The 26164-nt window shown below is 33.5% G+C and overlaps 1 pseudogene; it reads right to left on the reverse strand.

Moving 5' to 3' along the window:
• Positions 1–6513: 6513 nt before the first annotated feature.
• On the reverse strand, positions 6514–9285 carry LOC115970442 (annotated as a pseudogene).
• Positions 9286–26164: the final 16879 nt, after the last annotated feature.

Below are 26164 nucleotides of genomic sequence, written 5' to 3' on the forward strand. Positions count from 1 at the left end.
CTTTTCGGCTTATGGTGGGACCTAACTCATTATTCCTGTCCTGTCTTTAACACCATAAATTTCTTGGAAAAATACCAACTATTGCCTTCAATTTCAAGTTTGCCATTGAAAATTTTAAAAAGTTTAGCTAAAATGCAAATTCAACTCTCTAAATTTGATTGAAATTCAATTTTAATTCTTTGATTTTATTTTTGTTTAATTGAGTTTTTTAAATTTCAAATTAATTCAATTCAGGTTTTTTTGTCTTAAAAAATTTACTTTCAGCATGCAATTAACTAAATAAAAAAAAAATCTCACATAAAAATTCTTTAAATATTTTTATTAAATTTATAAATTTTTTATGTGAAAAGAATATTTTTTTAATGGAAAATTTTTATCAAAATTGGATAGAAGGATAAAATTGATAAATTTGAAACTTAAAGGGCTCAATTGAATGAAAGTAAAGTTAGAGAACTAAAATCAATTTCAACAAAACTTAGAGGATGCAATTTGTATTTTAGCCAAAAATTAATCTTCGAATCAGTTGGATGACTCCAACTTACTACATGACGATTGATAAAATTATTAATGCGGTGGGTTTTAGTTAGTTCAATGGCTAAACTCTCTTATGATCGAATAAGAAATTTGAGGTTCAAAATTGAACATGTAATCTTGTTTAATGATGAGCTCGAGCTTAGCTTTTATTTGAAATAAAATTAAGTGATTAAGTATAAATTTTTAATACTTAGCTTGACTCAGCTTGATTACAGCCCTAGGTGTTACTTCCAGCAACAACATCAAATGATGCCTCATGTCTAAGTCTCATTTTTAACCAAGACAACATTTAAAAACTTGATCAAACAATTGGTCCTAACCACTTGCTTAGGGAATCACTCAAAGAACTTGAGATAATAATAAGATTAAAATTTTATTTTATTTTATTTTTGATATACAAGGTTGGATTTAAAATTAAAGGATTAAATTTTAAATGAGGTGGTAACTAACACACAAGGTCATGACTCTCTTATGTGTTTTTATCTCCCCTACAATTACACAAAATTGATTTTGCTTATTTTTATAGCCAGTTGCTTAGAAAAGCATCCAAGGAAAGGGAAAGATCAAATGATTAAATTATCTATTTCATTTTTTTTACACGTTGTTCGAATCCCACCTCCTCTTCCCTCTCTAACTACTTATTAAAAAAAGAAGAAGATAAAGATACACAATTTTGAAATGATTGTTTACCTTTAAAATAATTTTATGGTCATAGGCTCATATAAAAAGAATATATTGAAGTGTTAACCGAAAGAGGGTGTGTAGGAAAATTTGTAAAAGAAAGAAGGCATTTTGGTAACATAGTAGACCCAATGGCAACGAGCAAAGCTCACATGTTTATAAAAGGAATTCAGTAAGCATCAACTCCAACTCAAACTGTGGAAACAGACGAGTTGTCGAACAACTTGGTCTGCACCTTTTTTTTGGTCGCATTTGCATTTCAGCATATGGCCAATTGTAGTAAACACGCATGATCATGATATTAATTGTTTATATAATCTAAAATATAAATCAAAGCTAATCTTGACTAAAACTTATCGCATCTTCAAAGATTCCATGCATCTAATCCTTTTGCTGGTGTAACCCAGCTCTTGTATAACTTTTGTCTTTTATCTCCCTTTGAATGGTATAAAATAATAATAATAATAATAATAATAATAATGGAAGCACTTTGTACCTATCTGCATGAGTCACATGGATTTTCATATTCTTCAGTACTAGTAGCTTGAGATAGTCCTAGTCATCTGACGTTTTAAATATTAGAATAAATTGAAGGTATTACTATTATATTTACCATCCGGAAGAACTAAAAACACTATAGAAATATTCCCTTATTCAGCCCCCAAAAAAAAAAAAAATTATAGAATTATTCCCTTTCGTTTTAAATAAATTTTCTTTCTAAACTCTTTAACTGCACTGTTAGTCTTTTAGTAGCCATTTAACTCAATAAGAACAAAGAAAAAGTTAATACAAATTTTAAGAGCGTTGGAATTTTCAAATTGAACAAAACCTAAGTACAATATCTTAGAGGCTATTTTTTAAATTTCTCTCTTAAAATTTATTCATGTGGCTATTTAATTAAAAAATACATTTCCATCCTATGTGCAAAAATCCACATGATAGAATCTTAAAAGAGAACTTAAGGAACAATATTTAAGTATTGTACCTAAATCTTGCCATTTCAAATTTTGCTTAAATTGCTGACATTTCATGATTAAAAAAAAAAAAAAAAATCTATAGAATATAGTATGTAGTGTGCGTTTGGATTGCACGTTTTCAGCGTGCAATTCAGCGTTTGCATTTATGGTTGGGTTCCACGGTATTGTTCACAACCTAGTCAAAAACGAAAAAATGTGCATACTAATACGTTTTTGGATCCAACTGTATTATTCACATCTTTAAAAATTATTTTATTATAATATTTTTAATTTTTAATAAATAAACGATATCTAAACACAAAAAGATTATAATGTGTACCGATTTCAAATGTTTTATAATGAGAAGTAATGGTCATTGTGCGCTGGCCTTTATTTATTTATAAAAATTGATTTGACAATCTTGGTTGGCAGTACAGTAGTGAGCACTAAATAAAGTATTTATTTATTTATTTTTCTTTGAATCACTATCTAGGTGGGATAAGAGCCCTAGCATTTGGGGTATAAACACCTCTCAATTGTTATTTTACAACTCAAACTATTTAAAACTCACTCTATCTGTGTTTGCAAATTTTAAAAAAATTTGCAACCTATGAAATGCAACCTTACCATTCATAGGTGGTAAAAAAAAAAATTTATTTTAATCTTGTATTTGTGTGTGAAGAGAAAAGGTGAGTGAGGAAAAATATAGAGAATAGTACTTTTTAATTATTTTGTTAGGTAGTTTATATTATTTTATTGGGTTGTATGTAAAAATAAAAATTAGGATGTAGAGTGAGTTGTAAAATGGGTTGGTAAAATAGAAAAAATAGTATTTAAGGATGCAAAATAGTTTTTTTTTTTTTGCATCTCTGGATGCTAATGATCTAAGTAAAGTTGAGCTGATAATTCAATGAAGCCAACTGAGTTGAGTTCTAAATTTGGGACCATAGGCTTTTGTAATAGATATGAGATGGATTTTGGAACATGCATGCTTCTATCACTATCCACTATCTTATATATAAGTTTTATACAAAACCAATGCTTGTTAGAAGACGATAATGATGAGAAAGGTAAACCAAGAAAAATACAACTATTGGCTTGTTAGGGCTGTCTATCAACTCGTCAGATTTGCTGCCCGACCCGAGGACTCACGGGCAAATCTGAATGCCCAGACGGGTTGAGTGTGGGTTTGTTGATTTCAAAAATCAGTTTTGCGGATTGGTTCTAGGTCCCTTGAATTCTAACCCGTATAAACTGACCCAACCGCCCAAAATTTTAAAAAGAAAAATCTTTGACCTGGGTTTCTCATTTATGTTGAAGTTTGAACACGCATTACACACCTCTTCATCCCCTTTCTCAAAAACAAAAACACGCCTCAAGGCCTTCAACCATTATTAGTTTCAGAAAAATTTCTCTCTTTCTGATCTCTCTCTAAAATCCCTAACCCTAAATTGTACTGATCTTGTGGATGTGGTGCTCTATTGTCGTCCCTAACACTAGCCTCTTTACTGTAGCCCTTAAACCTAGCCTCCTCACTGCTACTATCGCTGAGTATGGTCTATTGCCACCGTCGTTGACTTAAAGTTCAACTTGAAACTCCACATATTGATGAATCCCTCCTCTGATGTACTTGAAATCTCCTCTAATCTTGTTTAGTTTGTGGGCTAGTAAAAATAATTTTATTTTTTATTTTTTATTTTTATAAGTTGTACTGATCTTGTGGATGTGGTGCTAGTGGGGGAAGGAATGGTGGTGGTGATGTGGGTTTAGTCTTTATCTTCCTATTTTTCGTTTCAGTATATGGATATCGTGTTTTTGTTATTTGGGTCTTTTTTGTTTCTGATAGGCCAAGAATGTATTGACTCCTTCTGATGAATTAGCCAAGTTTATTAATTAATCAAATTAACATGCAAAATGCGTGGTAGCACAAACAAATCACCAATTAAACTAAGTATTAGTGGAAAATAAATTGACACGGTGATTTGTTTACGAATGGAGAAAACCTATACGGCAAAAACCCCACTAGGTAATTTTAAGGTCAAAACAAGTGGTTACAAGTAAAAGAATTCCAGTACCTTATACCAACCTACAGTTGAACCCTTACCCCAATACCCAATTAGACTTGTTCTGTAGTAACAATCGCTCCTTTCAATGCACGACTCTTAGTACGTGACTAACCAATTGCGTGGATCCTAGTACTCGACTTAATCACCAACTTGAGAAGAATGTTGGTTGCAAAGTTCTTCAGTTCATCACACGATAAAAATCAAGAAACTTCTTGGTCACAAAACCCTACGGTGTACAAACACAACAACTTCTTCAAGAGAAAGATGAACTAGGGAAAATTAGGTTTCCGGTCACACTTTTCTTTACACTTGTGAAATTGTTCTCTAGTGCAACTCGTGTGATCTTTTACAGCTCTCAAAATAAGCCTTATATATGTTTTGGGCTTTGAGAAAGAAAGCCCAAACATATACCCACGGATTGGATGAAAAATAGTTCTGAAAAACTGAGTTTCATAAATTTCGAAAGATAGCCATCTATCGAGCTAGCTGTCAAGCCACGAGCTTTAGCAGCTTTTAAATCTCGATAGATGCTAGCTGTTGAGCTTTAAAATCTAGCACTTTCTCACTTGATTCTTGGACAGACTTGCATGGCTTTAACATTTGCACTGGAAACCTTGTTTCTTGAAGCATTAAACATATCCTAGATCTACCCAATTACAAGTAAAGTATGTTTTGTCAAAGGATTAGCCAATTACATAAAATATTGACATATGTTCCTAACATTGAATCACATATGTCCTAACAGTTTCATTCTACGAATCTAGTGTTTTTGTATTTGGGTTTTGATTTCTTTGTTGTTTGGGTTTTGATTTCTATTTTGTTGGGATTCAGACCCGAAATCACCCATTGGTTTCAACTTGCTCAACTGATGACTTATGTCATCGAGTTCGACCCGAACATTCGGTCGGCCACGGGTAGGAGTGTGCAGCCAACCCGCCAAAACTGACCCGACTCGCTGGGTCGGTCAGTTTTTAGGGCTTGGTGGGTTGGCTTGGGTTACACAATTTTTTTTTGATAGCAGGTTGGGTTAGGTTTGGGTCATAAAATTCCAAACCCGCCAAACTCGACCTAACCCACCCATATATTTAATATATATTTAAAATATATTATATAATTAATAATTTTTTTTAGATAACCAGCTCTTCCTCCTATGCTTCATAAAAGCCAATATTAATGTATAACTGAGTTGGAATATTAGTTAATATATTAATGTATATTTTGTTTATCAATTCAGGTGGTAGGTGTGATATAATTTTTTCTTCTCAATTTAATAATAATAGTAATAAAAAAAATTTGTCCAACCCATGGGTTCAACCTGATCCAACCCGACCCATGTGGGTTGGGTTAGGTTGGGTTGGACTTATGTGATGAGTTGGATTAGGTTGAATTTTTTTTAACTCACCATGGTGGGTTGGGTCAAAAAATCTCCTTAACCCGACCCATGCACACCCCTAGCTGCGGGTCCTTTTTCCGTTCACTCGATTCGATTGGGTCAGTTGCAGGTCAACCATAAACCCGATCTGACCAGACTCGTGGAAAGCCCTTGGCTTGTTAAAGCAATTGCATCGGTGCTTCTAAAAATACGACAAATTATTGAAGACTTAGATACTTCATATTTCCAACTTGGAAGTTAGTAATCATGACTTCAAGTCAGGATTTCAATAACTTTTTAGAGTGTGTAAAACAGTTTGTGTGCAACAATTGTACACAATTATAATTATAGAGAATTAGAAATGGATTTTTACTCAATCATTGAGGGATGATAGCAAATTACATCACACGACTTTAACAATTGTTGCACACAAACTACTTTACACACTATAAAAAGTTATTGAAATCATGACTTGGAGTCAATCTGAAGTATCTAAGTTTTCAATAATTTGTTGTAAAAGGTCAACTAAGCAAACAAATGGGTCATGTAGCCATATGTCAAGAATTAGAAAGAGTTGAAATTGTTGCACACAAACTCTTTTACACACTCTAAAAAATGATTGAAATCGTGACTGGAAGTCATGATTACTAACTTCCAAGTTGGAAATCTGAAGTCAAGATCATCGATCGAAACCATTTTGGCTGGTAAGACAAGAATAAAAAGGTGTCATAGTTGGGGGTAGCATTAATAAGGTACTAGTACGTTAAGATATATATATATATATATATATATATATATATATATATATATATATATAAGGCACTACTGGCACCAATTGTACACAATTATTATTACAGAGAAATGAAAATGGACTTTTACTTAATGATTGAGGGATGATAGTAGATTACATCACATGATATAAAAATTCTTTGAAATTCCCTTTAGGATTCTCCTCAAAACTTCCAATCCTAAAGTGCTTTAGCTCAACTCCTTTTACCTCCCCAGTGAGCACAAGGTCAGCAAGTATTCTCCCTACCATTGGACTTATCTTGAACCCATGCCCTGAAAAACCACCTTCGACCACAACATCCTTCCCAAACTCCCCACCTAAGAAATCAATCACAAAATCCTCATTTGGGGTCATTGAATACATGCACAACTATGTAGCCACAGGCCCTCTAGAATCAACCAAGCTTGATAGCCTCTCTTCCACCCATTGTTTTAAAGTCCCTATAGTTACCGCATTTTGTACCTTTTACGACTTGGGCCTCGTTCCCCAATGATGCTCGAACTCAAAAGCCTGCATATGCGGGCCAAAGCTTGTGTATGTAGGCACACTCCTGTGTACATAGCTAGGGTTTCAATACGAGCTGAGGTTTGGAATGAATCTCACATCGTCTGGGAGCCATTCCAAATCCTATTTTTTTAACTAAAAAAATTCTTACGTGGTACTTTTTTAAGACACAAAGAAATCCTATGAGAAAAACCTAAGATTCACTAGAAAATAGTGAATCAAAAGGGAATTTTTCACAAAACACCTTCAAGTCAATTTTATTTGATTGGGACCTCTTCTGGCCCTAATCCTTTTAGTTTAACATTGCTAATCACTTGTTTAATGACTTGTGATAGATTTTATTGAGGGGAACGGTCAAAATCAAATCTTGGGAACTCCTTTTTAAGATATCAAGTTTCAACCTTTCTTTTCTCTTTTTAGTCTTTCTTTTATTATTTAATTTATTTTTCTTACTTTGTTTGTGTTATAACCTGTTTGTTTAGACTAGGTTTATGTTTTCTTGTTATTCTGAGCGTGTTTGGTTGTTAGAATTAGGTTTTTTGTTTCTACTCTGTTTCTGTGTTTTTAGGTTTTTTAGGCAAGGACTTGCGTGCGCATAATCTAGCTTGCGCATGTAGGTTTGATTATGTGTACACAGGCCTGTTCTTGCGTGCCTAAGCCACTACCTAGAAACCCTAATTTTTCTTTGTTTGTTTTGTTTCTGCCTTCACATGCTTGTTCTGTTTAGCTTCTTTTCATATATTTTAGGTTTTATAAGTATTTGTGCCTCTGCCTCACACGCTTGTTTGTCTTTCAACATGCTTAGATTAGGGTATCTATGTTTGTTTCTTGCTTTGACGCTATGCCATTCATTCACTTGTCCATGTATTAATGCCATAGGTGTTGTGTTGCTAAAATGTAAGTAAATGGTAAGTCATGCATTAGAAATGTCCATGCATTTGTGTTGGTTTTATTTTGATGATATGATGGAGTATGCTTAGATGTATGATTAGGGTTTATAATGTGTTAATGCCTTGTTCATAAGATGTTTTGCTTGCTATTGATGATATGCTTGCTGCCATATTTGGGGCTGCTGCCTTATTTAGATGTATGATAGGGTCTTTCACATGTTAGACGAATGCTAGGGTTTCTTTCATGTGTTTGGCTCTCTTTTGCTTTATGGATAGGTAAGTATGCTTGTTTAGGGATAAAAGATGCCATGTTGTATGTTAGATGCATGATTAGAGTGTATGTGGGTTTAGAATACAGTGCTGAACTAGTTTTTAATAAGGTTAAGATTAAGACACAATGATGGGAGGCCAACCTTAGGGTTGGGCGATCTTGGGTGCCTTACACCTTTCCAAGAGCGTACCTAAACTCCGAACCCATATTCTGGTAGTAAGATCAAAGGTCCTTCCTCGAGAAGATGATATATATATATATATATATATATATATGGTTCCTAGACCATTGCAAAAACTAGGTGGCGACTCCAAAAGACCCCTTGTGTCCACAGTCCCTAATGCCATTCCAGGCCCCTATGGCCTCTTATCCAGATCACATGGATACCCACCATGTATTGCAACCTTAATCCACCCCAAAGACTCCAAAGACGGTATGCCATATATATAAGGCTCACCATAGGATGCAAAAGTTGGAAAATCACCACCAATTGCATTTTTTATCCTCATGCCCCTCCTTAATCCTCCAATAACACACCATAGTCTCCAAAGGTTGTATAGGCAAATCACTTCCACTAACTATTTTAACTAACTTTGTAGTCTAAGCCCCAACTGTTTCCACACATTTTTTACCCCAAAACTTTTCACCATTGCTAGTGTAAACCCACACTCCCCTTTTCACATCATCTTTTCTTATATCTTTCACTTCCATGTAATCCCTAAGAATAGTACTGTTTTGAATCGCCAGAGTTTGAAACATAGAAACTACTTTAGTGGGCTTTAGCACCCCACCATCACTAGTACATACTCCAACCAATTGTCAGGAATATTGAACCTGCATGAAAACTTGTTGGAGGTCGAGAATTTCATGTGGGACAGTGTTTCTGACAAGTGGCTATGACTTCATTAGACACTTGTCGTCATACAAACCCATGTCAAATTCTTGAGCCTTGAAGTTATCCTTGTAGTCGATGTGGAACTTAGCTTCTTCCTAGAGTTTGTAGGACTCCATCACCATGGGGTAGTAGTATTCCTCTGGGTAAGTTGCGCGTATAGTACGAGACTCATCGTGAGATGAGCCACATTGGTGTAAGAAATCAAACTGCTCGAGTAGGAGGACTTTGTCACCTCTTTTCAAAACTTGATACGTGGTGGAGCTCGGATTCGAATCCTCTCCATTTCCCTTTGAAATGGAGAGTGTCCAGTTCACAGACAGGATCATCTTTGCATTATATCAAGGGTAAAAAACGTGCCACGTCATACTTAACCCAAACCACACTTAACTATGATTAAAAACTTAAATTAGAGGCTCTTTAACTCAACCGGACAAACCACAGTTTCTCTCTCACCAAACCCATATGAATATTTCAAACTCTCTTTCTCACTCTCTTATCCAAGGTTTGACTTTCTCTCTCACCCCGCTGTCACGGTGCCACCAGTACCACTTGCGCCAAGGCTACGATTTGATCAAGCTCTTAACTCAGCTCCTCACTTAGCTCCTCGCTCGCCACACAGATTGAAATCCTTAACCCACGAACTTAGCTCCTTGCTCTCATGGATTCAAGCTCATGGGTCATTACTCATGAGGCATACATTGGGTTCAAGCTCGATCCTTCACCCACGAACTCAACTCCTCGCTTACCTCACACTATGGGTTTCCAAATTTCTGGGTAAGTTTATGGGTTTTTAAATTTCTTTGTAAAGTTTTTAAATTTCTTTTCAGTTTCTGGGTTTCTGAGTACTTTTGTTCTTCACTTGAAAGCTTATCAAGGTTTCTAGGTTTCTAGGTCTCCTACAATTGCTGGGTTACTCTGCTTTCTCTTGGCAATGGTGCTCCTGATTTCTTTTCAAGCATCATCTCGTTTATGGGTGAAGGTACATGTGATGTTGGCCTTAATACAATACTAGGTGGTGCTTCTTTTGTATCGTGTGTTGTGGTTGGAATCATAAGCATTTCAAGGGGCCAAAGAATGGTTCGAGTACACAAGTCTACCTTTATTAGAGATGTTTGTTTTTTTTACTTTTGGTTCTTGTGTTTTTGCTTGTTATATTGATTCAAGAGGAAATTGATTTGTGGAGTGCAATTGGTTTTTCTTCAATGTATGTTGTTTATGTGATAGCACAAGGGTGCAAATGCTTTTTAGTTTTGGAAGATCAAAGAGCACAAGGGTTTTAATTTTATAGCTATTTTCTTTTGTGGGTCTTTTTTAGTTTCAAGGATTTTAGTATTTTGCTAATACAAGTGTTGGATTGGCTGTGACCAAATTTTGCTAATACTATTTGTTGTTGTTTTTCATGATTTTGGTTGAAGAGGCAACGAAGCAGAGGCTACAGGAAGAGAGAGAAGATTTTGCTTATTTGCTTGGGGCTATCTCTGGTGATAAGTGGGATGCTACTCTATTTGATACTTCTTTTGGTTGGCTAAATAGGTGGAGGGAAAATGGGTCATTAGGTGGGTAGGTATTAGTGGGAAAAGGCTATAATTTTGGTGTATGTTGGTAGGTTTTGGCAGAATGTTTATGTTGGTATGTGTTGGCTTGAATTTGTGTTGGTATGTATTAGTGAGAAAAGGCCTGAATTTTGGTGTAATTCTCTCTGTAATTCGAGACTTTAGCAATGGAACATGGTCTTTTTAATTAATCTATGACTTATATACCAATTTATTGCATTGTTGTGAAGTGTTTGTGCCTTGTGTGCACTCAACATCAAAGCAATTTGAACAACACCTTAAAAGGCTTGTTTGTGATATTATTGGGAACCATAAGAAAGAAGCATATTAACTCCTCAGCTGTATCCATACAACATAAAAACTCAAACAATGTTCAAGTAAATGGTCTTTTAAATGGTGCTCCACTATACCCAAACAATGTGCAGTCTAACTTGTTCTACAACCTGTAAAATGTGAATGGTTTAAATGTCTTGTTTTAGACAGCAATTTGAGACTGCAGAAACATCATGTGTGTCTGCCAAGCAACAAAATGGAACTTAAACCATTAATACACTCAAACTGAAAATGCAGGTTGACTATATAATACACTCAAAATATATTGCAATATACATTATGTTAGGATATATGTGATTCACTTGTTAAGAACATATGTCACTATTTTATATAATTGGCTAATCCTTTGACAAAATGCACTTTACTTGTATTTGGGTAGAACTAGGATGTGTTTAATACTTTAAGAAACTTTGTTTCAAGATCAAGTGTTAAAGCCATGCAAGTCAATCCAAGATTCAAGTCAGTGTCTATAATTAAAGCTCGACAGCTAGCCATCTATTGAGCTTGAAGAGTTGTTCCATCCCCGTGGCTCGATAGCAGCTCGACAGATAGGGTATCTGTCGAGATTTATGAAAAACAGAATTTCAGATCTGTTTTAACTCTAATCCGTGATTATGTGTTTGAGTTTTCTTTTCTCATAACCCTAGACATATAAAATGATTATTTTAAGGACTGTCAAAGTGGACACAAGTTGCACAAGTGTTGAGCAAAGTTTGTTCAAGCAAATTGTGACCGGAGAGATTGTCACTACAGAACAAGTTTAATTGGGTATTGGGGTAAGGGTTCAACTGTAGGTTGATATAAGGTACTGAGATTCCTTTACTTGTAACCGTTTGTTGTGACAATAATGGCTTCTCGGGAGTGGTGACCTTACAATCACCCAGTGGGGTTTTTGCGGCGTTGGTTTTCCCCATTTGTAAACAAATCATCGTGTTAATTTATTTTCCGCTACACTTAGTTTAATTGGTGATTTGTTTGTGCTACCATACTCTTTACATGTAGTTATCTTAATTAATTTACTTGGCTAAATTAATTAGTTAATTTATCACAAGGGGTCAATTCGTTTTTGGCCTATCACATTCTATTCACTGATGGCAACTAGATTGCAATAAAGTAAGATGGCAACTAGATTATGTAGAAAACAACTATGCAAAAACACAAACAGTAATTATGCAGAAATTACAAACAGTAATTATGTAGAAACACAAACAGTAATTATGTAGAAATTACAAATAGTAATTATGCAGAAACACAAATAGTAATTACGCAGAAATAATAATTATGCAGAAATTACAATTTGTAGAATGTACAATCTGCAGAAATAGTAATTATGCAGAAAAACTTAAAAATTTTTGTAGTAACAAATAATTATGCAGAAATTAACACCATGCAAAGATACATCAGACATGCAGATCACTATCAGTTGGTAACAAAAGGAAATTTATGGATCATCATAACTTCAATTTTAAAGTAAGAAAATTACAAAATTAGAACACTTGGTCACAAATGTGGCTAAGTTTGAACATTTGAATGTGACCAAATGTGACTAAGTTTTGGACCATCAAAACTCCAGTCCTAAACTAGGAAATTTACAAAACAAGATCACTTAATCTCAACATGTGTCATAGATTATAAAACATAATCCTAAACTAGAAAAATGGCTTGACTTTATGAACCATCTCATTTCATCCACTTGTAACACTTTCTTGAGTGAAGGGACCTCCACTTGCGACACATCCTTGAGTCAAGAGACCTCTTGCACCATTAATTTTGTAGTTGGAGCCTACAACACTTGATATAGTCTCTAAATGTGATGCTAATGTAACACTTGCTGATGAGCCTCCCTGATGTAATGCAGAACTTGTAGAAGCTGACTATGAAAAAACCAATTACACATTATACATATCACAAGCTTAGCATTAAAATTATCAAATCATGCATCTAAACTATTATTAATATCAAATTAAAATATATAATTGTAAATATCTTTACTATTAAAAGTTGTATAAAACTAGTAATATTTCTAGAAGAGATATCCTCAGTTTTCTTTTGTGCCATGATGTCATGTGCATATATTTTCTGTAAAAATTATACTAGTTTATCAACAATAATAGTATAGTATATTAATGTGTAAAAATAAAATAAAATGGTGAAAATAAGGATAATTTAGAAGATTACCTCATGCACTTTTCTTTTCTTTGTTTGCTTATTTGATGTGCCTTCCTTTGGTTTCGGCATCTTTTCTATCCGTGATTTCGTCATTCGCTTTTTATTATGATAAATCTCCCTTTTCTTTATCCCTTTTGGTACAATCATAATTGAAGCACATAATTGATCTTTTTTGTTTGTAAAATCAGTAGAAGGTCTAATGATGTCTTCTTCTACATTAGCTTTGCAATTCCTAAGGTCACAAAGTTTTTTTTTTTTTTTCAAATCTACAATTTCTAAGCTTAGAATATTATGGCCTTCTTTAGTTTTACATGCCTCATTCACCAATTGAATATATTTTGGACATAAATCTCGATACTGATCTACATATTCCAGTTGAGTATCCAGCTTAATGTTATGTGTTGTGCAATTTTTTCCGCTTCCATCTTTTGCATCTCTTCTCCACCTCTTCATGATATATCTATTAGGAATCAACTTGATATCCAATACATCAAGAACTTTCAAAATATGCCTACATAAAATACCAAATGACTCAAACTTTCTACAACTACAAGATAGAGTCTCATCTAATGGATTCCACATGACTTCATATTTTCCTTATTGATTGAAAACTCCAGCCACATAACTATGTGTTTGACTCACATTGTGTTTTAGAATGGAAAATGTCATCATCTCTTCAACTTCTGTCTGAAATAAATCAAACAACGTAAGCGTGTACACTGTTGCTACTTGGTTCAGCATAGGAGAGCTTTTGAGCTTCAATCTTGGAAATTTATGTCTGGAGTTGTATCCTGCTTCTAAATCCTTATCTCGCTTTTTTTTTACAACTCTTTCAAAATGTGTGAAAAACTCTACTATATTGAGATCAGTACGCAAGCAATTCTTCAAGTCAGCATTGAAACTCTCACTAAGTTGGGTTGTCTTCATTCCCGCAGTGAAAGTTCTTTTAACATATGCTTGGGCCCATTTTTCCTTCAATTTAAATAGATCAATTAGCCATTTATTTTCACGAACATTGTACTTATCTAGCATTTCATTCCAAGCTGTAAAAAACTCATCTTCACCATTATACTCATAGATACATGCTAAGAAATCATCATACTCATAGATACATGCTAAGAAATCATTGTTAAATTGAGACTCATTTTTGAGTAAATGACCCAAGTGTTTCTCAGCATTCTGCCACATATGCCAATTATACAATGCATGATATGTCTTAGGCATGACTACTTTTATTGCAGCTGACATTGCTGCATCTTGATCTATGAAAATAGTGATTGGCTTTTTTTTTTTTTTTTTTTTTTTTTTTTTTTTTTTTTTTTAGACATTGCTTTTAAGAAGGTCTCAAATAACCATACAAATGATTCAATCGTTTCATCATACAAAAGTGCACCTCCAAATACAACGATTTCTCTATGGTGATTGAGACTAAAAAATACTCAAAGTGGCCTTGCATCTCTATTTGTACTATACGTTGTATCAAACGTTATTATATCATTGAAGTGGCTATAGTCAATGATCATTCTTGCATCGGCCCAAAAGATATTAATAATCAACTCTTCACAGTCCAATTGAGTAGCAAAATAATATGAAGGATTTTCCTTAAGTTGATGACTGAAATATCTTCCCAACTAGCAGCTTCCCCATGATCCATGTCTCTCTGTCACTTAGTGCGTAAATAGTTTTTATGATCTTACTTGGTAAAGCAAAGATTATCATATCCACCAACTTGCCTACTAAGAAGCTCATAAGATTGCTTTAATCTTAATCCCGATTCATTTGCCAAATCAATTTCAATAGCATGAGTTGCAGCCACTTTCCGTTGTGATGGCATCATGTGCACAGTTGATGGGAGGTGGAGATAGTGGTTATGCTCAGCAATAAATTCATTCACCACATATTTTTTACTATCTCGATTAAGTACAATAATCAAATGACAACCACATCTTGTTTTTGCTCATGGATTCTTTTTATTCTGATCTCTCTTGTCTTTGCCTCAAACTCCCTTCTTTGTGCATAGAAACCTCCTTGAAGTAACCACTCCAGTCTTTTTACATTTATTTACATACTTTTTTCTAATACTAAAACTAGTCTTTCTGCCATATTCATTATAAAAATCATATGCAATCTCATTTGCTTTAAACTCCATCCTTTTAAATGGGGTAGATTCCATGGGCACATTAGAAGGAACATGTATTCCCATCATTATCCCTAGAAAAAATTGACCATAAATTTATTATAACTTTCACCTATCATTTGTTTTCAAAATAGAGATGATGTAAAAAAATGAGACAAAGTAAAAATGAAAGAGTAGCCAGAGTAAAAATGAAAGAGTCATTGGAAGCAAGGGAAAATTTGGCTGCTGAATGAGCAGTAGAGTTACGACATCTACTAATCCAACTAAAATTGCAAGAAACAAAAGACATAGCCAAGTCTTGAATGTCAGCAATCAAATGGGAAATAGACGAGGCAGAACAGGGACCATTGGTGTGGATAGACCAGACAATCAAATATGCCATATACTAATAAAGATTCAATCTTTATCTCAAAAAAAAAAAAAAAAAGATTCAATCTTTATCTCAAAAAAATAAAAAAAAAGATAGTCCAAGAATCATCCAGCCATTATAAAGATTCAATCTTTATCTCAAAAAAATTAAAAATAAAAGTTTAGATAGACTCTAACTTGCATCCAGCCATCAAAACAAAAATATAAACTCACCAAGACAACAATATAAATGCAGAAAAATGAGATGGACTCCAAGAATCATCCAGCCATTATAAAGATTCAATCTTTATCTCAAAAAATTAAAAATAAAAATTCTGATAGACTCTAACTTGCATCCAGCCGACAAAACAACAATATAAACTCACCAAGAAACAATATAAATGCAGAAAAATGATCAAACATCAAATAAGATAAGCATAAACAAGTTTTACGGATATACCTCTGTTTTGGCAAGACAGAAACAGAGATGTGCTCTGAAGCTTCTGTGAAGCTTTTTTTTTTTGGTTAAAATCTGTGAAGCTTTGAACGTGCACAGATATACCTCTGTTTCACTTTTCCCTCCTGTTAGGGACATATTTTTATATAATTGGCATATTTTTTGACAAAACGCACTTTACTTGTATTTAGGTAAGTAGGTTCAAGATGATCATTACAAGTGGTTAAATTGAAGACATGAAGATTACTTAAGAACTGCTCAAGAAAAGTGCAATCTGAAGGACTCGATACCTCCTCGACAAAAGCTTGATCTGTCGAGATTCATTAAAGCTCGACAGATGTCTTGATCTATCGAGCTTACGGAATTTAGACTATAGCCAACAACGTTTTTACTCTAAAATGCTATTTGTTTATGGGTTTGTATAATCCTCATAGGACTAGGAAAACTCAAGGTTTGTGTAAACCTATTTGGAATAGGAGAGTCCATTAAGCTCCTATTTAAAGGAGGTGGAGAAAGAAAAAAAAAAAAAAAAACCTAACCCTAGAGAGTTTCATAAGATTTTCTTTTTGAAACCCTAGTCTCCTCTTACAGAAGAAAGAGTTCTTGCTACGTTTCTTGTACGCCTTTGGATTCTGTAACCAAGCAAAGTCTCTTGCACCAACATTGAAGATCTTATTGGTGTTTCTATGTGAAGCCCCTACAAATCAACTACAACAATCAAAGGGTTGCTGTGGAGTTAGTCACGTACTTGGATTCATGCAAACGAGTAAGCCGCGTACTGGGATCCGCGCATCAATTGGTTAGTCACGTACTGAGAGCTGTGCATTGAAAATGAGAGATAGTCACTACAGAACAAGTCCAATTGGGTATTAGGGTACAGGTTCAACTGTAGGTTGGTATAAGATACTAGGATTCTTTTACATGTAACTGCTTGTTTTGATAATAGTGGATTCTCGGGAGTAGTGACCTTAAAATCACTCGGTGGGGGGTTTTTGCCGTGTTGGTTTTCCCTATTCGTAAACAAATTACCTATGTCAAATTTAATTTCCGTTGCATTTAGTTATTTGGTAATTTGTTTGTGCTACCACGCATTTGCGCGTTAATTTGATTAATTAATAAACTTGGCTAATTAATCAATTAATTCATCACAAGAGGTCAATACGTTTTTGGCCTATCAAGTGGTATCAGAACAGGCACACTCTAATTACTTGTAACCGCTTGTTTTGATAATAGTGGATTCTCGGGAGTGGTGTCTTCAAAATCACCTAGTGGGGTTTTTGCCGTGTTGGTTTTCCCCATTCATAAACAAATCACCCGTGTCAAATTTAATTTTTGCTGCATTTAGTTATTTGGTGATTTGTTTGTGCTACCACACATTTGCATGTTAATTTGTTTAATTAATAAACTTGGCTAATTAATCAATTAATTCATTACAAGGCGTCAATACATTTTTGGCCTATCAAGTGGTATCAGAGCAGGCACACTCTGATTAGGTTTTAATTTTTGCTGTGTGATCCATTGACCCCTGTTGTCATGGAAACTCTTGGTTGTTTTGATTTGCATGATCTTATTTTGAATAATGATGATGATATTCAAGATGCCTATTGCAAGCTTTATAATTTTTGTATTAAATCTCTTAAATGTTCTATAGAATTAAAAGCTAAATTTAAAAAGGTCAAACTTGAAAAAGATGATTTGATTACAAAATTGGATGAAGCCAATAATTTGAATGAGAATTTTAAAAATCAAATTTCATCTCAGATGGACAAAATTAAGAGTTTGGAAGAGCAACTAGACGAATTTAAAGCTGAAGTTGAAAATTAACTAGTGTCAAACTTCTTGTTGAGCCTAACTTAAAAGAAAAAGATTTTTATATTCCTCCATTTAAAAGGAATAATGAAGAGTTGAAGGCTAATATTGCTAGGATAGACAAAGGTAAAAATTCTAATGTTAACGCTGATGTCTAAAACTCCTCCTAGGTTGAATAAAAATTCTGAATTTGTCCCCACTTGTCATTATTGTCATATTGTTGGTCATATTAGGCCCAATTGTCCTAAGTTGTCAACCTCTAAGGTTAGACCTCCTTTTAAGAAGTCGAGTAGCTCTAAAACTACTCATGTTTGTCACCATTATGGTGGTTCTGGTCACACTCGCCCTAATTGTTTCAAGTTGTTTCCTCATAAGTGAGTGTCCAATAGGTCTCATCCTTTGTCTAAAGGCCCTGTAATGAATTTGATTGATTTAGACCTTACAATCACATGATACAAAACTTTATCCCCCTAATTTAGGAATTTGCAATTGTCTGTAAAAAGTGACACCTTGACAAGAATTTTGCAATAACAACAGGTACCTTGCTAAGAATTTAACGGTATTTTTTGCTTTATTTTATAAGTATAAATAAAATTTGAATAATTTATCTTCAATTATTATAACAACTAGTCGCAGACTCATACGATGCGTGAGTATATATATATATATTATAATGGGGGTGTAATATATAAAAAGTAACAATTACTTCAAGTATTGCCTATTTTTAACAGATTTCTGCAATTTTTTTTGAAATATTTTTTATCTTTAAAAAATACCATTCTATTATTTTGGGTGTGTTTGATTAATATTTTTTTTAAGGTGAACCATATTATACTAACTTCTATTGTAGTGTGTTATATTTGCCTAATATACAACTAAACTTTATAAATTTCAAATTTATTGTTCAAATTTCTCATCTTTTAAGGAATAAGGAGAATATCATAATAATCAAAACTCATCGTAAAATTACAGTGTTATTTTAACCAATATTAAAATGAAACCAAAGGAATAAAAGATAAACTTTATAATAATTTATTACTTAAACAATTGGTAGACATATTTAAATTCAGAGCCATGTATATTGTGTTTTGATATAAACTCAAATTCTATTTTCTATATAAAAAAAAAGTTTTAACCCAAACCAAAATTCAACCAAAGCTATAAAAGGGAAATAGAGGACTTTGTGATGGGAAATTAAAAAAAAAAGTACAATACCAAAACACATATTTATAAAATAAAAATAAAAATTAAAAAAACCATCAACCTTAATTAGAGTTATAAGAAAGAACAAAAATCCACCAAAAGAGAGAGAGAGAGAGAGAGAGAGAGAGAGAGAGAGAGAGTACTCACAGTTTTTGTGTGTGTAAAATTTGGATTAAATAAGAGAAATGATATCAAATTTATACAAAATAAAATGGAAAGAAGAAAAGTCAAAATATAAAAAAGAGAAAATGATAAAGGAAGTGTAACAGTAAAGTAGGGAGTGGTGGGGAGATAAAGAGGCAAAGAGAAAGGTAAAAGGTAAAAGGAAATAGAAAATGTAACAGTAAGTGTAAATTAATAGAGAGAAGAAGTTTTTATTTTTTATAATAGGGAAAAGAAAATTTTAAAATGAGAAAAGAAGAAGTGGAAAATAAATGGATGATTGGCTGAGAGACAGAAAAGCAGAGGGTAATTATAATATACTTTCCCACCCTTCTCTTCCCTCACAACCTACTAATTAAAAAAAAAACAATGTGGATAAATACACAATTTCGAAATGGTCGTTTACTTTTAAAATAATTTTATGGTCATAGGCTCATATAAAAGGAAAATGTTGAAGTGTTAACTGAAAAATAATATAATAAATGTGGAGAGTGTGTAAGTAAATTTGTAAAAGAAAAAAAGGCATTTAGGTAACATTGTAGACCCAACGGCAACGAGCAAAGCTCACGTGTTTATAAAAGGAATTCGGTAAGCATCTACTCCAACTCAATCTGTGGAAACAGACAAGTTGTCGAAAAACTTGGTCTGTACTGTGAGCTTTTTTTGGCTGCGTTTGCATATGGCCAATTGTAGTAAACACGCATGATCATGATATTAATTGTATCTATAACCTAAAATATCAAATCAAAGCTAATCTTTACTAAAACTCATCGCATCATCAAAGATTCTATGCATCTAATCTTTTTCCATGAGACAAAGAAAATTATTGGAAGCACTTTGTACCTATCTGCATGACTCACATGGAGTTTCATATTCTTCTGTACTATTAGCTTGAGATAGTCCTAGTCATCTCACGTTTTAAATATTAGAATAAATTGAAGGTAGTACTATTATATTTACCATCCGGAAGAACTAAAAACACAATAGAAATATTCTCTTTCGGTTTAAATAAATTTTCTTTCTAACCTCACTACTACTATTTTACACTAAAATGAAAATATTTAAGTGTGCTTTTAGCCATTTAACTTGATAGATAACTCAATAAGAACAAAGAAAAAGTTAATAAATGTTTTAAGAGCATTGATATTTTCAAATTTTGCTTAAATTGCTGACATTTCATAATTAAAAAAAAAAAAAAAAAATCTGTAGACTATAGTATGTAGTAGGGAAGTTGATATTGTGTACTGATTTCAAATGATTTATAATGAGAAGTAATGGTCATTGTGCGCTGGCCTTTATTTATTTATATATAAAAACTGATTCGACAATCTTGGTTGGCAGTACAGTGGTGAGCACCATATAAAGTTTTTTTTATTCTTATTTTTATTTTTTTAATTTTTAAATTTATGTTTTTTTTTTCTTCGAATGACCATCAAGGGGGGATAAGTAAAGTTGAGATGTGAGGTTGGAATTTCGAATTATTGGACGTCAATGAAGCCAACTGAGTTGAGTTCTGAATTTGGGACCATAGACTTTTGTAACAGATTTGAGATGGATTTTAGAACATGCATGCTCCTGTCACTATCCACTGTCTTATATATGAGATGGATTTTGGAACAAGCATGCTTCTGTCACTATCCACTATCTTATATATAAGTTAATTTCCACATTTTTAATTATACAAAACCAATGTTTGTTAGAAGACGATAATGATGAGAAAGGTAAACCAAGAAAAATACAACTATTGGCTTGTTAGAGAAATTGTATTGGTGCTTCTAAAAATTTCTAACCTACTTTTTATATTTTATACCATCACTTTTACATAGCACCAACATCATTTTATCTATTCTAAACATTTATTTCAATAAAATATTCATTCTATTGCATTTTTAAATTATTTTAGGACTATGGCAAGAAGAGAGAGAAAAAAAAGATGAAAAGGAAATTAATAAAATAATTTATACAAAACTACAATAATAGGATTTTTTTTTTTTTTCAAAATAACACCCATTTTTAAACAATTTCGTTTGTTAGCATTGTTTCTAAACTATTTAAGAAACTAACATCTCGAGTCTTTTGAGACTTGAGGAGTCTCTTAGACTCGATTTCACCGTAGCAAATCGAGTCTCAAAGACTCGATTTCCATGAGGTGTGTAGCTAAGGTGGATTAAAAAAATCCACGTGGAACTCAAGTCTTAGAGACTTGAGTTCCCTCTAGAAAACACAAAATACTGCAACCCAGAAAATACAAACCCAGAACAGCCTAGAACAGCAACCCACAAACCCAGAATAGCCTAGAATAGCAACCCAGAAAACACAAATAGACCAACCAGAAAAAATAAACCTAGAACATCAACCTAGAAAACACAAACTCATAATAGAAAATGTTTCATCGGAGATAGACCAACCCAAAAAACACAGAAAACGAATCAAAAGACAAACCAAACCAGAAAACAGACCTTTGGTGCCAAGATTGTCAAACCCAAGCCGCTCTGGTGTCAAAATCATGATTCTTGGGTTTGGGTTTTGCTCCGATTTCGAGTACGAAGGAAGAAGATAGTTTAGAGGAGAGACTCGAGTTCCACATGGATTTTAAGTCCCCCTTAGCTTTGCTAGCATACAGAACTCAAGTTTAAGAGACTCGAGTTGCTACAAGAACTCGTGTCTAAGAGAGTTGAGATGTTGGTTCCTAAATAGTTTGAAAACGTTACTAACTAACAAAATTGTTAGCGAAATGGGGTTATTTTGCAAAAAAATTCACAGTAATTGTGTATATTTACACAGTTATTGTAACTCATTTGTATATTTGCACAATTAAGGACAAGCTAATGTGGGAGCTTTTCATGTCAAATTATGTAAATTATATCACTTTTTATATTTTTGATGCATTGATGCAATTGCTCTCTTTTATATACATGTGTGCGTGCATACACATATATATCAACATAGCATATAATATAATAAATACATTTCTTATACATTTATGTATTTTTCCCCCTTTTTCTTTCATTCTTTTGCCACTGTAGTTCATGGTTTCACTTTCAAGTCACTCACTACGTCAAGAATTGTGCCAAGATTTACAAGGCCTGTGACTGACTTGATTGTTGGCTTTTGGTAGGACATCCAATTTGTTTTATCATTTTGTTTTGAAACTCATATAAGCAAATAGGCTGAAACCAAATTTTATTCTTAATCTGCCAGGGTTTCTTTGGATCGGGCTCTGATGCCATAACATGCATTATGTATTGGTATTATAACCTATTGGGCCATATTGCATGCACTTCTTGCTACTGTTATGGTTTGAGCAGCCAAACTGGTCATTGAGCCACTGAGCCTTTCTTCTTCGTATCAGTTGGCTTTGTTGCAAATCTGCTTGATTTACTGGGTGTGTTTTTTTGTGTATATCTGTGTTTGTAATATCATTCAATATTTGTGCCCTAACTATTTGTTCAACTGATATGATATGCAATTCTGTTTCACAGTTAAATGACATGATCATTATGGTGCAACTTAATTGAATTTTCCTGATATGCGAACACAACTATTTGTTCAACTGATATGATATGCAAGTCTGTAGCCTACCCTTCCACTAGACCAATTAGGCCATTGCCTAAGGCCCTTAAGTGGAAGAGGGCCCCAAAATTTTGAAAAAGAAGGGGCGGTAGGAAAAAAAAAAGTTTAAGATGAAACTCAAAAAAATCTAATACATTTTTGTGACCAAAGAACAAAAAATTTGGAACATCCTTATAAATATTTGTACCCAAAAAATTCTTTGGTCTAAAAAAAATCAATTATCCCAAAAATATCATCCTTAACCTCTAAAGAAGGAAGAATTGAGAAGAAATAAGATAAAGACAAAGTTAAGAGTCTGAAGAACTAAGAAGAAAGAAGCATTGTGAACTTACTAAACTGTAAAGAAGTAATAAATAAATATATGAGAGAAAAAATGCAATGGGAAAGTTGAGGAGCAGAGGTGACCACGTGGGTGGGAGATTGGGAATGGGAAAAATGATTTGAAAGGAAGGCTCTAGGAAGGTAGTTTTATTTGCTAAATAACCAAAATTGTTCTTAAAAAAGAAAAAATCTGGCCACTTATTTTGAATATTTTAAAAAACTATTTTTTATATCTAATTAAAACATTATATTCATTAGTCAATATAATTTATCTATTATAGTAAAAAGTAATATTAATTACTCTAATATATATACACACACTAGCCTCATCACACATGCTTTGCATGTGCGGTGAGGCTTTTTTTTAGTCTAGTATTATAATTTTTCTTTTAAAAAAAAAAATTGGATGAGTTTGTTTTGAAGACATGAACTAGTAGGAGGATGCCTTATTTTGTAGGCATTTTAAATGGAGTTGGAGAATGCCCCATTTTAATTCTCACCTCAGGCCCCAAATGTGTAGGCCCTGTTTTATAGTTAAATGACATGATTATGGTGTAACTTAATTGAATTTTCCTGATATGCGGGCACAACCATGATCTTGTTCTTTCTGGCATCAAATTTCTCTGTAATCATTGATTTTTTATTATTTATTTTAAAAAGTATAATCATTGATTTTTTCTTCTTCCTAGATATATTTAGATCGATCAATATTAATTTAGCTCAACCAGGCAACTGTGATTTCGCATTTTTATTTTTGTTAATCCCAGATTAATTTCTTGGTTGCATCCAATAAGACAAAACTCCTTGTTACCATGATACTAGAAATAGATTGGGAATTTGTTCACTCGAAAGTGTCAAAAGCAACCAAAGGTTTTATACTTCACTACCGTTGTATTTACATATATCTTTAGAATTCTAAAGAATGTCTTTAGTTATCCGTAATCGGAGGAACACGTTGTTTTGATTTGTGGCTTGTACAAATCAGGTGGGTCTTTCATGTCAGAGCAAGTTTTGTGATCAATTGTGTATGTCTACATGTTTCTTAAGATTGCTAACTGTCTAGTGTCCATAACTTTTTTGATTTATAATTTTAAATTCATATATTTTTCTTAAATCTCAATTCCTCCCCCCCCCCCCCCCCCCTTTTATTTTCTCACTATAATAGTATGGTTGAAACTTTTCTTTTCCAAGTATTTTTGTTTAACTTTTGGCACATAAGAAGATAGTGCAGCAGAAAATAATGAGAACTGTTAACTCCCGGTGCTTTAAGTGCATGGTATCATGACTTAGATACTTCGAGTCTTGGAATGAATGCTGGAGAGTGGAGTTCGACAGAAAAGCCAAAAACATGCAGAATTTGGCAAAGTAGAGTTGACTTGCGTAGATCTATTTTGAAAGCTCAATGTTTAAGCACTCTGGCATGTAATCATAAGAGCCATGCTACTTATCTAAAAAATCTTAATAGCAATGCTGGAGGGAGTATATATTCAGAGTGCAGCCGTACATGTTGGCTCAATGAGATTCCCAGTCAATTTCAGAGCTATCTAGCTATCATCATTAGCCAAAGTTCAACGACAATAATGTGATCAATATATTCCTACCGTCTGCTAGGACGCTACCTGTATCTAAGTTTTCAATAATTTGTAGTAGAAGGCCAACTAAGAAAACAAATGGGTTCTCTAGCTATATGTCGAGAATCAGAAAGGGTTAAACTTGTTGCACACAAACAGTTTTATGCACTCAAAAGAGTGATTGAATTCGTGACTTGAAGACTTGATTTCCAACTTCCAAGTTGGAAGTTTGAAGTCTCGATCGATTAAAACCATTTTGGGTGGCTAGATGAGAATAAAAAGGTGTCATAGTTGGTGCATGGGCAACATTAATTGTTGGAAATAAAGGAGAGCTATTACCTGAATTTTCCTTGAAAATTACACAATATGATTTTACCAAAAGAGGTGGTGGAGATGAGGCGTGAATCAAGTCACTGTCTTAAGACTAGAGTTGTCCACGGGTCGGGCCGGGTTGAGTTTGTGCCAAACTCGGACTTAACCAGAATGCATCGGGTGGGGAAAAATTTAACCTGTAATCGACCCGAATAGAGTTTCGGATCTGTTGGTTCGGGTCGTATTGGTTTCGGGTTCATATCAGTCGGTTTCGGGTTTGCTACAATGGAGAGAAATCTGGCTGAAATATTGCTAGATCTCGTCAGATCTGGTTGGATCTAACGAGATTTGGCCGATATTTCCCTATATCTATAAAGATTAGGCTGAGATCTTGATGGATCTGTCAAGATTTGGCCAAAATCTCCCTATATCGTTGGACTTAAGAGTTTGGACTTACCGATTTTTGGTTGAAACTCGTGATTTTTGACGAGGGAAGAACAACTCATTGAGCGGGTCAGGTTTGTCGGTTTCTCAGATAGCCAACCCGTAACTAGAACCGACGGTCTCGGGTCTTGGCACTGACGACCTGCGTCCGACTGAAACAAAGGTTTGATTAGGCGGTTTCGGGTGAAGATGATCAGGTTTCGGGCGGTTCTTCAGGTCTGGGCGGGTTGTGTACAACCCTATTTATAGTCCTAATAAAAGAAAAATGTATTTGTTGTCTTTAATCTATCTTTCTCTTTCTGTCTCTTTTTGAAAAATTCCCACCAATCCCAAAACACACGTTGCACTCAAAAAATGAGGTATGGGTTTGTGTTTTTAATTTGGAAGAACTATTTGTATTAATTTTAGCCAGCGTACGTGTGGTTGGTGTGAGTTGGGACTCCAAAAAAAAAAAAAAAATGATGGATTTGAAAAATATTATGTAAAACCTAGTATATAACTTTTGTCCTAACCCTGACTATCTATGACTATAATGACTAATGAGAATATTTGTTAGCTTCCAAGTGTTGGAACTTGGAAGTTATATTATAATATCATGAGAAAGTTTAGTCTATGTATAATAAAAAATGTGTAAATTTACACAATTTTTTTATTTTAAAAAACTCATATTAGAATGTATATAATTATGTAAATTTACAAGTTTGTTACAGTAACCGTGTAAATTTACATTGTCACTGTTTATTTTGTATTTAGTTGTTAATTTTTTTCTTTACATATTTAGAGAATGAAAGAAGAGAGTAGATGATGGTTATT

This window comes from Quercus lobata, chromosome 12, assembly GCF_001633185.2.
Source record: "Quercus lobata isolate SW786 chromosome 12, ValleyOak3.0 Primary Assembly, whole genome shotgun sequence".
Taxonomy (NCBI): Eukaryota; Viridiplantae; Streptophyta; class Magnoliopsida; order Fagales; family Fagaceae; genus Quercus; species Quercus lobata.